Here is a 13,532-nt window from a genome sequence, read left to right as displayed (position 1 = left end):
TGCTTCTGCTTAATAAAGCTCACATAGCATTAAACATTTAAACATCATAAGAAATCTGTCCCTAAGAGGAAAAAAAAGTGATAGCATAATCTGAAATGTCCATTTCCTTATCTAACATTATGTTATATTATTGTCTCATGCAATATAACATATCCAGTAGCTTAGAATCAGGTAACATTAAATTGCATTTTCTTCAATTCATATATTTGGCAAATGAGAAAAGGACTCCTAATATATGCATAACATTCAAAACTTCTATTAAAAATTCAGATAAAGAATGAAATAATTTGGCTCTTATCAAATAGTCCAAGAAAGACTTATCATATTTGCCTTTAAAAAATGTAACTATTAGATATTTCCAGTGATAAACCACCCCAGAAGTTAAAAAATCTCCTGAGGATTACATTAAACAGCCAGCTACTTTCTCCACTGTGTTTTTCACTCTTTCTTCACCCAATTTTCATCATTTTCAATTACACCATTTCCACTGCACACACAACTACCTAGACCTTGACTTAGCAAATGATAAATATATAGTGAGGAATACATTCATTCAAGGAATAAAAGACACAATTGTCCACACACAAAAACAGCTGTTTTTTTTTTTTTTCAATGTGTAATTAAAACACAATTCTTCCCTAGGCTTACCTTAACAGTGCACGCACTCATATTCTAGGCTATCTCTGAGAATACATTACTTAAAGATCAATTGTTTTCAAAAAGAGGTAGGGAGACAATTTTGTCTCCTAGGGGACTTCTGGCAACATCTGGAGATATTTGTGATTGTCATAACTTTGGGATAAGGATTGCTGCTGGTGCCTAGTGGGTAGAACCCAGGGATGCTACTAGACATTCTCTAACACACAGGGCAGCCCCCAACAACGAAGAATTATCAGGCCCAAAATGTCAATAGTGCTGAGGTTTTGAAGATTTGACCTAGATTAATATGTCAACCCCACATTATCCTGAACTTTTCTTCACATCTTTCCTTTGAGAAGATTTTTGCATCCTGTAATAGAATTTTCTTCTAAAGCATCAGTTGCCTATTCTTGTAATAGTCAACTATTTTATGTCAACTAATTTACGTCAACCATTCAAACTCCTGTAACTTGTTTTTACATACAAGTTGTCTTTCTTTATTCGTTATCTCCAGTTTAATATAGTGCAAAGAGACTAAACTGACAGCCCCTCTATTTGCTAACCATGTAACCAGCTATATTAGTCTGCTTGGGCTGCCATAACAAAATATCACAGATAGTCTGGCTTAAACAACAGAAATATTTTCTCATGGTTCTACAGGCTAGAAGTCCATGCTCGATATGTTGACCAACTCAGTTTCTGGTGAGGGTCCTCCTGATGGTTTAACAAACGTCTTCGCTGTATCCTCATGTGGCCTTCCTCCCTCTGTGCTCACATAGAGAGAACGAGAACTGTGGTAGTTCATCCTCCTCTTATAAGGAGGCCAGTTCTATTGGATTAAGGCATCACCTTTTTGACATCATTTAAATTTAATTACCTCCATAAAGGCCCTATCTTCAAATACAGTCATTTTGGGGATTAGAGCTTTAACATATGGATTTAGGCAAGGGACAGAATTCAGTCCACAGAACCAACCTTTGTGGTCTGTAGCAGCTTACCTATTTCTTTCCAGAATATTCCATGAACAACAACAATAACGAAAAACGCCGGGAAGGTGATGACACTGGTGACAGATCATTTTCTGATCTTATGTACACTCTGCTCTGGAGGATGTTATTAAAAACCCCTCTGTTAAACTCTCAGGTAAAATTTATGATATGTCTATGTAGAGTCAAACTACTTCATCTTACCAAAGAACGCCTAAAGAATAAAAAAAAATCAGGAAATTTAGGGTGGGACATTCATGTTCAAGGGGTTTCAGTAGCACTCATTCTGAGAAGAAATATAACAGTTAACTACCTAGATTTCTCCTGAACTCTTTTTAATTCCTGAATCTGTCCGGATGCTTACGCTAGCTTGTGACAGTTGTCACTTACGTGATGTAGTGAACACTGTGCTATGTTCAGGCCCCGTTTTCAGGAGTCCCAAGATTGTTCTCTCTAGTGTAGAAAGTGCTCTCAGCTAAGCCTTTGATGCCCAAGCCCACCCCGAGACTCCACAGCTAATATCATGGTGCCTCCTTGGAGCAGCCTTCATACAAAGACTGTTCAAGTGTGTAAGAGTCTGATCCCAAATCTGGGCAACTTGGAGGGGAAATCCAAGCATCAAGTTCCTCATGAAGGAGGCTGAGGTTTTGGTATTCCTGCACTGGAGCCCAGCTTCTTCCTCCACATGATCCACCTTCATTCCCTTCCTGGGACATTTCCTAATAAACTTTATGCATATTAATCTTTATTTCAGAGCCTGTGTCTCTGGGAACTGACCCGAAGCATCAGATTTGTTAGGTCGCCTCACTCTTATATTGTAAGGAGCATATATTTTGTACAATAGTACCTATTATATATAAAAATAGGGAGTGCTCATGACAGTGAAGATAAAATTGGGATTTAGACCTTTGTTGTTAAATAAAACGTGTTCAGCCCAAATAAGTGCTTTCATTTCTTTCTATGTGCTAAGGATTTTAATAGAAGACGATATTTATTCCACTTCCTAACACAAATTCAATGTGCTGATGATTATTTGCTTGTTGGATACAAATGTGGAAGGGTATAATTTTGCGAACAGTTATTCTTTTTTTCTCTTTCTCTCATTTGTTTTTGACAGGGCTTAGATTGATAGACTACTAAGCTAATTTATAGGTCCTGCTGTCTGAGATAGGTCTCCATTTCATTATCAGTGCTGTCTCAGGTGGAGAACCGAAATCACTGTGTATTCAATTAGTTATTGAATCTTGACACACCAGGTGCAGGGGTCACTCCACGAAACAGTTGCTTTTCAGTAAGAAAACACATTCAGAAAGAGGTTTAAAGAAACTTGGCATTGTTGAGCTGTTTCATGATAGATTACCTGAAATGGCCCATGTTCAACATCAGAGCTGGGTTGCTTTGACAGTAGGTAAGAGGATAAATCAATGTATTTGGCAGTGTTATAAACAAATTAATACGAAAAAGGAAGAAAAATTGGACTTTCAAGAAACTTCCAGAAGTACTCTCCAGATTTAGATAAAACAGCCTCCATGTTGTGAAATCCTCCAGATTTAGGAACAGAATAATTCAGTTTTAAATAATGCAGAACCTTCCCGCAACATTGCCCTTGCCCTGTCATGTCTTAATTTGACTGCTCATTAAAAATTAGCAGGTAAAGGGGGAAATATGCACAAAACCCCAAATATTTCATTATTCAAACTTTAATTATCATGAAAATGTCAAACACACATCATGGGAAATGGGGGGGGCAGTTAGGGAGAGGAGAGCAATGTTCTGTTTTTCTTGCCCTTTATTATCAGAATTAATAGCTAATGGTAAAGTCTAAATGGACAAAATAGAATAAAACCTATTTCAAAATCCTTCTATCTTCAGTTTTTACAAAAATCCACCTAGCACAGTGCCAGGCTCTGATGAAGTGCTCCATAAATGTTGATTAGAGGAAGCAATCTATGAAGTCCTTGATCTATATTTAAAAGCACAAATTAAACTTACCATCCAGCATAAAACATATTAACTTTGTGGACAAATCCACAGAGCAGGGAAGGTTTATTATAAAACATGGGTCCCTCTAACTCCTTCAGCTGCCCTAATCTGCCCTCTGTCAGACAAAACGGGGATAGATGAGGGAAGGAGAGAAGAGCAAGGCAGTTGCTGCTGACTCTACCTCCACCCTCCCCCCCATCCTTCTTTCACTACCATCTGGGGAAACAGGTGAAAATTAGATAAGTCACCTGGTGACACCAGTTTCCATTGTTCTTTTACAAAGAAAGCTAACCACCACTCCACATGCCTGCCTGCTCCAGCAGCTCAATCAACTCCTCGATGTGCTTTGAAGGCTTTGTCACAGGAGCCTGTCATTATCAAGATTCCACTCCTCTGACTGTACAGTCTTTGTGCACATGCTAAGTAATTGATCTTCTCACCTTCCTTCATTCTCCTGCATCAAAGGAGGGTAATATTGTTTAGGCTTGCTTCTCAAAAGTCATGAATCCCCTTTGGGAAATCTTCAGACCGTGTCCACACAGATTGTATTCCTAGGAAAACATAGCGATACCATCCTCCCGTTCTTTCTATGAACAGTAGTAACTCTTTGTTTTAATTATCATGTGGGAAAACAAAGATGTTTTAAAATATCATTGCTGGTTTATTTCTAACAGGTTATCCCCATCTCTCAGTGATATCCATGCATTTCCAAGTCTGCAAAATATTTTCTCATTAGACCACAGTGTCCAGAAATACACTTGTGTAATAGAAGTTAGACTACACTCTGTGCAAGTTGTTTTCTTCCATTCTACTTGGACCAAAATCAACAAGTAGATTTGACTATTTACCTGTAAATATGCCCCCTCTCCTATGCTTTAGGTTTTCAAAAATTGGTATCTCATGCTAAAAATTTGCCCATTTACTTTGTGGAAAATGCCTATTTTCTCACTTGCTCCTTTGTGTTCCATCAAAATTTGCACTTAGTCCTCCTGTAACATCAAATGTAGGATATTAGACAAAGAAGTTGAGACCATTTTAACGCATTAGAATATGCCCTTGAAACCTTACAATAAAATACTTATCTCCACAATCACCTGTGCTATATTCTAATTTAATGCATTATTAAAGTATTATTAAAGTCCAAACCAAAGAAATTAACATAATTGTGTGAAAAACTTTAAGTTTTACTTTTGCTCTCTGCTTGTAGTATTCAAATAATATCCTTCATCTCAAATTTCCCCAAATCATACATTTGTCCTATTTTATTTTGTGTCTGAAAAACTTGAAGTATTTTGACATTTTATTGCAGACCTAAAGCATGAAGTTTCATGGCCTGTAACCTCAAATTATTGCCAGACTTTTTAAGATGTCATTCTCTGTAAATGTTCGTATACATAAAAGCAAATAGAGTTTTATGGAGGAAGTATTACTTCTCCAAGCTAGCTTCTTACCTTTTTAAAATATACCTCATTTAAAATGCATGTTTTACAAAACTTGTGAGACTAACTTGTGAGACAGAACACATGAGAGGAACTACCACATTTATGAATATAAGTAAAAAATTATTATGCCTGTAATACCAGCACTTTGGGAGGCCGAGCCGGGCGGATCATGAAGTTAGGAGATTGAGACCATCCTGGCTAACACGGTGAAACCCCATCTCTACTAAAAATACAAAAAATGAGCCGGGCGTGGTGGCAGGCACCTGTAGTCCCAACTACTCAGGAGGATGAGGCAGGAGAATGGCATGAACCCGGGAGGTGGAGCTTGCAGTGAGCCAAGATTGTGCCACTTCACTCCAGCCTGGGCAACAGAGCGAGACTCCTTCTTAAAAAAAAAATAAATAAATAATGACAAACTGTTTGAAACACTGAATTCTGGCTAGAAACCTAGATAACCCAAACTTTGAATCTAGTTTGGGTTTCAGATAGGATAAATAATTGTCCGAATTTGCCCAGGATTATTCCATTTTTAAAACTGATAATCACATCCTGGGAAGCCCTTAATTCTGGGAAAAACTCAGTCCTGGACTGTTGGTCATCTTTTTTCCGGAAGAGCATACAAAATATCACCAACAATGTATATACCATAGGTTTTTAATCACCTACTTTGAGATCACTAGAATAAAATAATCAATATGGATAAAATAGGCAAACCATTTGAGACCTTCTATAACAAAATATTGTACAGCTTGATTACTCATAAATGTCTATGGTAGACAAGGATCTCAGACTTCAACTTGGAGATTATTTGTCACATGTTTTTGTGAGTGGATACTGTTTCAATTGGCAGCATGCGTGTGTGTATATATATATATATATATATATATATATATATATACATACACACACAGACAAAAGCAGGAAAAAGGAATTAAAAATTCACAAATTTAAGGAGTGTTTGGGATCTAAACAGCAGTGTGAACACAAAATGAATATGATATTTGGGGACAGCACTGAAGCCAACAATGATTTTAAAGTAGAAAGAGTATTTAGTTACAAAACCGAGACCTGTACAATGTGCATGCTAAACACAAAGTTTTATTCCTAAATTAAATCTTGGAAGTGGAATGCCTTAAATATTTCTGAATTAATATAACTAGAGTCTGCTAAGACCTGCTTAGCATTTCCAGAATGAAATTCTCTTTTTAAAGAAAAGATATAAATTGTTCTGGTGCCAGGTGGCATGGAGTGGAGCATTAAGGATGTGCTCCCCAAGGACCTGGAACTGGAAACAATGGGCTATATAATTTGGATAGGGATTTGAGGAAAGTTACTCCCAGTTTTCAACAACACTTTTATATGAGCGTCTGTGGAAAGTTGCTTATAGTTTATTCTGAGCTCACGTAGAGATCACTAATGGAGACCCATTTTAGCTACTAGAGCAAACTGTCTAACAGACATCTAATAGTTTCCTATTTTGCTATTGTCTAAGAAAAAATTTCATTTTTTTTTTTAGTTTTCTCAAACTTCCTACTAATCCCTGCCATCTACTTTACCAGATAGTCATGCTTTATATTTTTTTCAGAAAATGGTCATCAATTCTGTAAATTCTCAACCCCCAACAAAGTTTCCTACAGTAACACACATTTTTATTCATTCTCATGTTACAGTGAAGGAGGTTCCCCTATCCCTTCTAAGACCACTCAACAAAATCTGGGGGATCCATCACCTCTCCACAGCTCAGGGAAATCAGACCACTCAATTTCCCTCTCATACCTTCCTGCTTCCTTCATTAGTGTCTTATTCTCAAATTTTTCATTGATGGAAAAAGAGCCCATCATTCATTATAAATATGTTATCTTTAATAAACCAAGCCTATCACTCTTTCTGCCTCTTCAAAGCAAATGCTTTAAGAAGGTTCCCTTATAACTAAAATAAATTCCGTATTAAACCATATTTTCTGTATTGAGTCAGATATCAGTAACATAATGGTAAAAGGAAACACATTCATTTGAAAATTTAGAAGCATACTTCTAAACAGCTATGGTCGTACACACATAGAAATTTTAGTGAAAATTAGAAAATATTTAAAAGCAAAAAGAAATATTACATGTAAAAAGCTGAGAGGCAAATAAAACATTAATTTGAAGAATTTTTATGGTCTGAAAAGTGTATATTACAATAAAATACTGATTATTATTTGCATATTGAGCAAAGAATAGGTTTCACATAATTCAAAAAGGACACAGAAAATAAAAAACTGGAAGAGTGGATCAGTAGCTGCAACACTAGAAAGATGGCGGAGGAAGAGCAAAGAAAAATCCCTTCAGTTCCAGAAAATCTCTTGAAAAAAGAGAAAAGCTTATCAAGTCCCCAAAGCCGCCCAGGCAAAGCAGACACTTTTGGCAGAAAAAGGAGCGGAAGAAAGGAAAAGGACTCAGGTTTAAGCGACTGAAATCATTCCTACATGATTCCTAGCAGCAGAAACGTGACAAGGTGAGTCTCAGATGACTAGATGTGAAACCTCATCCTTGGAATTGCCAGATAAACATTCCTTGGCCTTTGTTGTACGCATCAAATGGATTGATGGCATGAGTTTACTGGTGCAGAGAACCATTGCAAGACTTCACCTAAAGAAAATTTTTAGTGGTGTCTTTGTAAAAGTCACCCCACCACCCGCCCGGCTGCCCCACAGAACCTAAAAATGCTGAGTATAGTGGAACCTTATGTGACCTGGGGATTTCCAAATCTGAAGTCTGTCTGGTAACTCATTTTGAAATGTGGACAAGCCAAGGTCAATAATAAGACCATCCCTCTGACAGATAACACAGTGATTGAGGAATATCTGGGGAATGTTGGTGTCATTGGCTTGGAAGACCTCATTCCTGAAACTGCCTTCCCAGGAAAGCATTTCCAGGACATCTCATGGTTCTTGCACCCTTTCCGCCTCTCAGTGGCCCTTCATGCTACCAAAACTAGAGTGGGCTTCCTCAGGGAGATGGGCATACCTGGCTATCGGGGTGAACGCATCAATCAGCTCATCCACCAGCTGAAACCAGGTACCAAACTGCAGCAAATTTTTATGAATTAAATGGAAGCATGTGTTTTTGCTTTTGGGGGAATTTTTATCAAGTATCTTCAGAGAAGATTATTTCCTGCTTTATCTTCAAAAACTGGAAAGGAAGGGTCAAAGAAAAGACAGTAGCTGGCCAAGCGCAGTGGCTCACGCCTGTAATCTGAGAACTTTGGGAGGCTGAGGCAGGTGCAGCACCTGAGGTCGGGAGTTCAAGACCAGCCTGACCTTGAAGAAACCCTGTCTCTACTAAAAATACAAAAATTAGCCAGGCATGGTGGCATGGTGGCGCATGCCTGTAATCCCAGCTACTCAGGAGGCTGAGGCAGGAGAATTGCTTGAACCCAGGAGGCAGAGGTTGCAGTTAAGCCGAGATCGCCCCATTGCATTCCATCCTGGGCAACAAGAATGAAACTCTGTCTCAAAATAAATAAATAAATAAATAAATAAATAAATAAATAAATAAATGGAAAGAAAGAAAGACAAGAGCTTATGTTCACGGCAAGCACCTCTCATCACCATCCAGTTCCAAGGAAACATTCCAGCGTTTTCTACACTGGCTGCCACCTCGTCTGAAATCACCACATTCCATGGAGGAAGGAGTCCTGCTTTGCTGCATCATCTATCCCAGGGTTTAATGTTGGTAAAATGAGTAACTCTAGCATTTGTACAAGGCTCCCTAAGACTCCTGCAGCAGTCAACCAAGCCCAGGGACATAACTGAATCTGGAGATGCCTGGGGCCTTGTTTTGGAAAGACTTGATATACACATAGGAAGACACAAAAATAAATGTTCACTTGTCACTGAAAAAAAAAAAAGTGGAAGAGTGGAAAAATAAAGACAACTAAATGGAACAAAGTAAAGCTATATTAGAGATTACTAGAATAGAAACTGATTTTTTTAAGAAACACTTTAAAATATAAAAATATCAGCAAGATTGATTAAAAAAGAAAAAAGTATAAAAATCAGAAGCAACTTATTTATCAGCAGAGCATTGGATAAATAAATTAGGCTATATTCAGTCAATAGCATACTATTCAGTTATTACAAATGAATTACTAGTATATTTATCAAGAGATGTAAATTTCAAAAACAGAGTACAGAAGGACACTTTAAAAACTTTCAAAAACATGCAAAAAAAATGTTTGTACCCATAAACATATTGGTATTCTTAAAACATGGTAAAAATCTTAAAACATCCATGAAATAAAAGATCGGGAGTGGTTTCTTCTCCACAAACAGGAAATGGAATGGAGTTGGGAACAGATACACAAGAGAAGGAGGCAAGCAAAGAAAGGAAGAGAAAAGAAATGGGAAATGATCTGTAGCATGTACAGCAAGGTGTTAAAAATTAAAGCTATGTGGCATGCGCCCTAGATTTAATTATATTATTGTTTATATTTTTCTCTAAGCTTATCTACTTACTGGTTCTTCTGCCTCAGCTGCTATGTACTCTTTAACCCACTGAAATCTAACTTCTCGCCTTCCCCATTCCTCTGAGATGCTCTCAACATGGTAAAATGTGATCATCTTTTATTATTTCAGTAGCTTTTGGGGTACATGTGGTTTTCGGTTACATGGGTGAGTTGTATAGTGGTCAAGTCTGAGATTTTAGTTCACCAGTCACCTCAGTAGTGTACATTGTACACAATACGTAGTTCTGTATCCCTCACCCTCCTTCCACCCTCTTCCTTTGAGTCCCCAGTGTCTTGCATATTCCTTTGTGAACCCAGAGCTTACTTCCCACTTGTATGAACATACAATATTTCATTTTCCATTCCTGAAATGAGATTTTCTTACTGCTAAATCTAAATGTGTTTAATGTATTCATTGTGGTAGGCAAAATAAAACTCTCCCAAATGTCAGTGTCATAATCCTGAGCCTGCAAATGTGTTATTTTACATGGCAGAAGAAACTCTGAGATGTAATTAAGTTAAGGTGAGTCAGATGAGGAGATTACCTAGATTATTCAGGTGAGTTCTATCTAATTATATGAAACCTTCAAATTGCAAAATATTTTCCAACTATGGCTCAAAACAGAGAGGGAGGTTTGACAACGAAAGGAGGATCAGACAGATGTAATGTTGCTGGTTTTGAAGACGCAAGAGCTGCCACAAGCCAAGGAATGTGTGCAACACCTAGAAGCTTAAAACAGCAAGGAGCCGGATTCTCCCCTGGAGTCTCCAGAAATGATCACAGCCCTACTGACTCCTAAATTTAGCTCATGAAGACCTTTATTAGATGTCTGCTGTTCACAATTATATGAAAACAAATTTGGGTTTTGCTAAACCACCAAGAGTGTAGTTATTTGTTATATCACCAATGAAACCCAAGTATACACTGCACCCTATTCGTAGTTGTGTGTGTGTGTTTTTTGTTTTGTTTTGTTTTGTTGTTTTGTTTTTTCCTGAGATGGGGTCTCACTTCGTCACCCAGGCTTGAGTGCAATGGCACATCTTTGCTCACTGCAACCTCCACCTCCTGGGTTCAAGCAATTCTCCCACCTCAGCCTCCAGAGTAGCTGGGATTACAGGCACCCACCACCACGCTTGGCTAATTTTTGTATTTTTAGTAGAGATGGGGTTTCACCATGTTGGCCAGGCTGGTTTTAAACTCCTGACCTCAAATGATCTGTCCACCTTGGCCTCCCAAAGTTCTGGGATTACAGGCGTGAGCCACCGCTCCCGGCCCTATTTGTAGTCTTTTATCCTCCACCTCCTTCCTACCTCTTCTGCCTGAGTCCCCAAAGTCCATTGTGTTATTCTAATGCCTTTGCACCCTCATAATTTAGCTCCCACTTACGAGTGAGAGCATATGATGTTTGCTCTTCAATTCCTGAGTTATTTCACTTAGGATAGTCTCCAATCTCATCCAGGTTGTGGCAAATTCCATTAATTCATTGCTTTTTTTGTGTGACTGAGTAGCATTCCATCAGTATATATACCACAGTGTATCCATTTATTGATTGATGGGCATTTGGGTTGATTCCACATTATTGCAATTGTGAATTGTGCTGCTATAAACGTGCCTGTGCAAGTATCTTTTTTGTATAATGACTTATTTTCCTCTGGGTAGATACCCAGTAGTGGGATTGCTGAATCAAATGGTAGTTTTACTTTTAGTTAAGAATTTCCACACTGTTTTCCATAGTGCTTGTAGTAGTTTGCATTCCCACCAGCAGTGTAGAAGTGTTCCCTGTTCACTGTGTCCATGCCAACATCTACTAATTTGTGATTTTTTGATTATGGCCATTCTTTCAGGAGTAAAGTGGTACACATTGTGGTTTTGATTTGCATTTCCCTGATCATTAGCGATACTGAGCATTTTTTTCATATGTTTGTTGGCCACTGGTATATATTCTTCTGAGAAATGTCTATTAATGTCCTTAGCCCACTTTTTGATGGAATTTTGTTTGTTCCTTGCTAGTTTGAGTTCATTGTAGATTCTAGATAATAATCCTTTGTCAGATGTATAGATTGTGAAGATTTTTTTCCCCACTCTGTAGTTGTCTGTTTACTCTGCTGACTGTTCCTTTTGCTGTGCAAAAGCTCTTTAGTTTAATTAAGTCCCAGCTATTTATCTTTGTTTTTATTGCATTTGCTTTTGGGTTCTTGGTCATGAAATTTTTGTCTAAGCCAATGTCTAGAAGGCTCTTTTCCAAAGCTATCTTCTAGAATTTTTATAGTTTCAGATTTTAGATTTAAGTCCTTAATCCAACTTGAGTTGATTTTTGTAAGGCGAGACGATGCAATTTCATTCTCCTACATGTAGTTAGCCAATTATCCCAGAACTATTTGTTGAAAAGGGTGTCCTTTTACCATCTTGTGTTTTCATTTGCTTTGTTGAAGATCAGTTGGGTGTAAGTATTTGGGTTTATTTCCTGGTTCTCTATTCTGTTCCATTGGTCTATGTGCCTATTTTTATACCAGTACCATGCTGTTTTGGTGACTATGACCTTATAATATAGTTTGAAATCAGGTAATGTGATTTTACTTAGTCTTGCTTTGGCTATGCGGGCTCATTTTTTGGTTCCATATGAATGTTAGAATTGCTTTTTTTCTAATTCTGTGAAGAATGATGGTGTATTTTAATGGGAATTGCATTGAATTTGTAGATTGCTTTTGGCAGTATGGTCATTTTCACAATATTAATTCTATCTATGAACACAGATGTGTTTCCATTTGTTTGTGTTGTCTATGATTTCTTTCAGCAGTATTTTGTAGTTTTCATTGTAGAGGTCTTTCACTTCCTTAGGTATATTCCTAAATATTTTATTTTCTTGCAGCTATTGTAAAAGGGGTTGAGTTCTTGATTTGATTCTCAGCTTTGTCTCTGTTGGTGTGTAGAAGAGCTACTGATTTATGTATATTAATCTTGTACCCAGACACTTTGCTGAATTCTTTTATCAGTTCTAGGAACTTTCTGGAGGAGTCTTTAGGGTTTTCTATGCAAACAATTATATCAACAAATAGTGACAGTTTGACTTCCTCTTTACTATTTGGATGCCCTTTATTTCTTTCTCTTTTCTGATTACTCTGGCTAGGACTTCTATGTTGAAGGAGAAGACATCCTTGTCTTGTTCCAGTCCTCAGAGTGAAAGATTCCAACTTTTCCCCATTCAGTATTCTGTTGACTATGGGTCTGTCATAGATGACTTTTATTATATTGAGGTACATCTCTTGTATGCTGATTGTGCTGAGAGTTTTAACCATAAAGGGATGCTGGATTTTGTAGAATGCTTTTTCTGCACCTATTGAGATAATCATGTGATACTTGTTTTTAATACTACTTATATGGTGTATCACATTTCTTGACTTGTATATATTACACCATCCCTGCATCCCGGGTATAAAACCCACTTGATCATTGTGGATTATCTTTTTGACATGTTGTTGGATTTGGTTTGCTAGTATTTTGTTAAGGATTTTATCAACTATATTCATCAGGGATATTGGTCTGCAGTTTTCATTTTTGGTTATCTCCTTTCCTGGTTTTGGTATTAGGGTGATCCTGGCTTCATATAATTAATTAGGGAGGGATCCCTCTTTTTCCTGGTACCAAGTCTTCTTTGAATATCTGATAGAATTGTCTGGTCCTGGACTTGTTTTTGTTGGTAATTTTTTAAATTACCTCTTCAATCTTACTGTTTGTTATTTGTCTGTTCAGGGTATCTACTTCTTCCTGATTTAAACTAGAAGGGTTGTATCTTTCCGGGAGTTTATCCATCTCTTCTAGGTTTTCTGGTTTATGCATGTAAAGGTATTCATAGTAGCCTTGAATGATCTTTTGCATTTCTGTGATATCAGTTACAACATCTCCCATTTCTTATTGAGCTTATTTGGATTTTCTCTCTTTTCTTGGTTAATCTTCCTGATGGTCTATCAATTTTATTTATCTTCTCAAAGAACC

General features: G+C 37.4%; 1 pseudogene; it reads left to right on the top strand.

The window, feature by feature from the left end:
* Nucleotides 1–7,328: 7,328 nt before the first annotated feature.
* Nucleotides 7,329–8,141, top strand: LOC102141071 (large ribosomal subunit protein uL30-like 1 pseudogene; annotated as a pseudogene).
* Nucleotides 8,142–13,532: the final 5,391 nt, after the last annotated feature.

This window comes from Macaca fascicularis, chromosome 6 (assembly GCF_037993035.2).
Source record: "Macaca fascicularis isolate 582-1 chromosome 6, T2T-MFA8v1.1".
Taxonomy (NCBI): domain Eukaryota; kingdom Metazoa; phylum Chordata; class Mammalia; order Primates; family Cercopithecidae; genus Macaca; species Macaca fascicularis.
The sequence above is the reverse complement of the archived record's forward strand: the minus strand, read 5'-3'. Positions and strand labels throughout refer to the sequence as shown.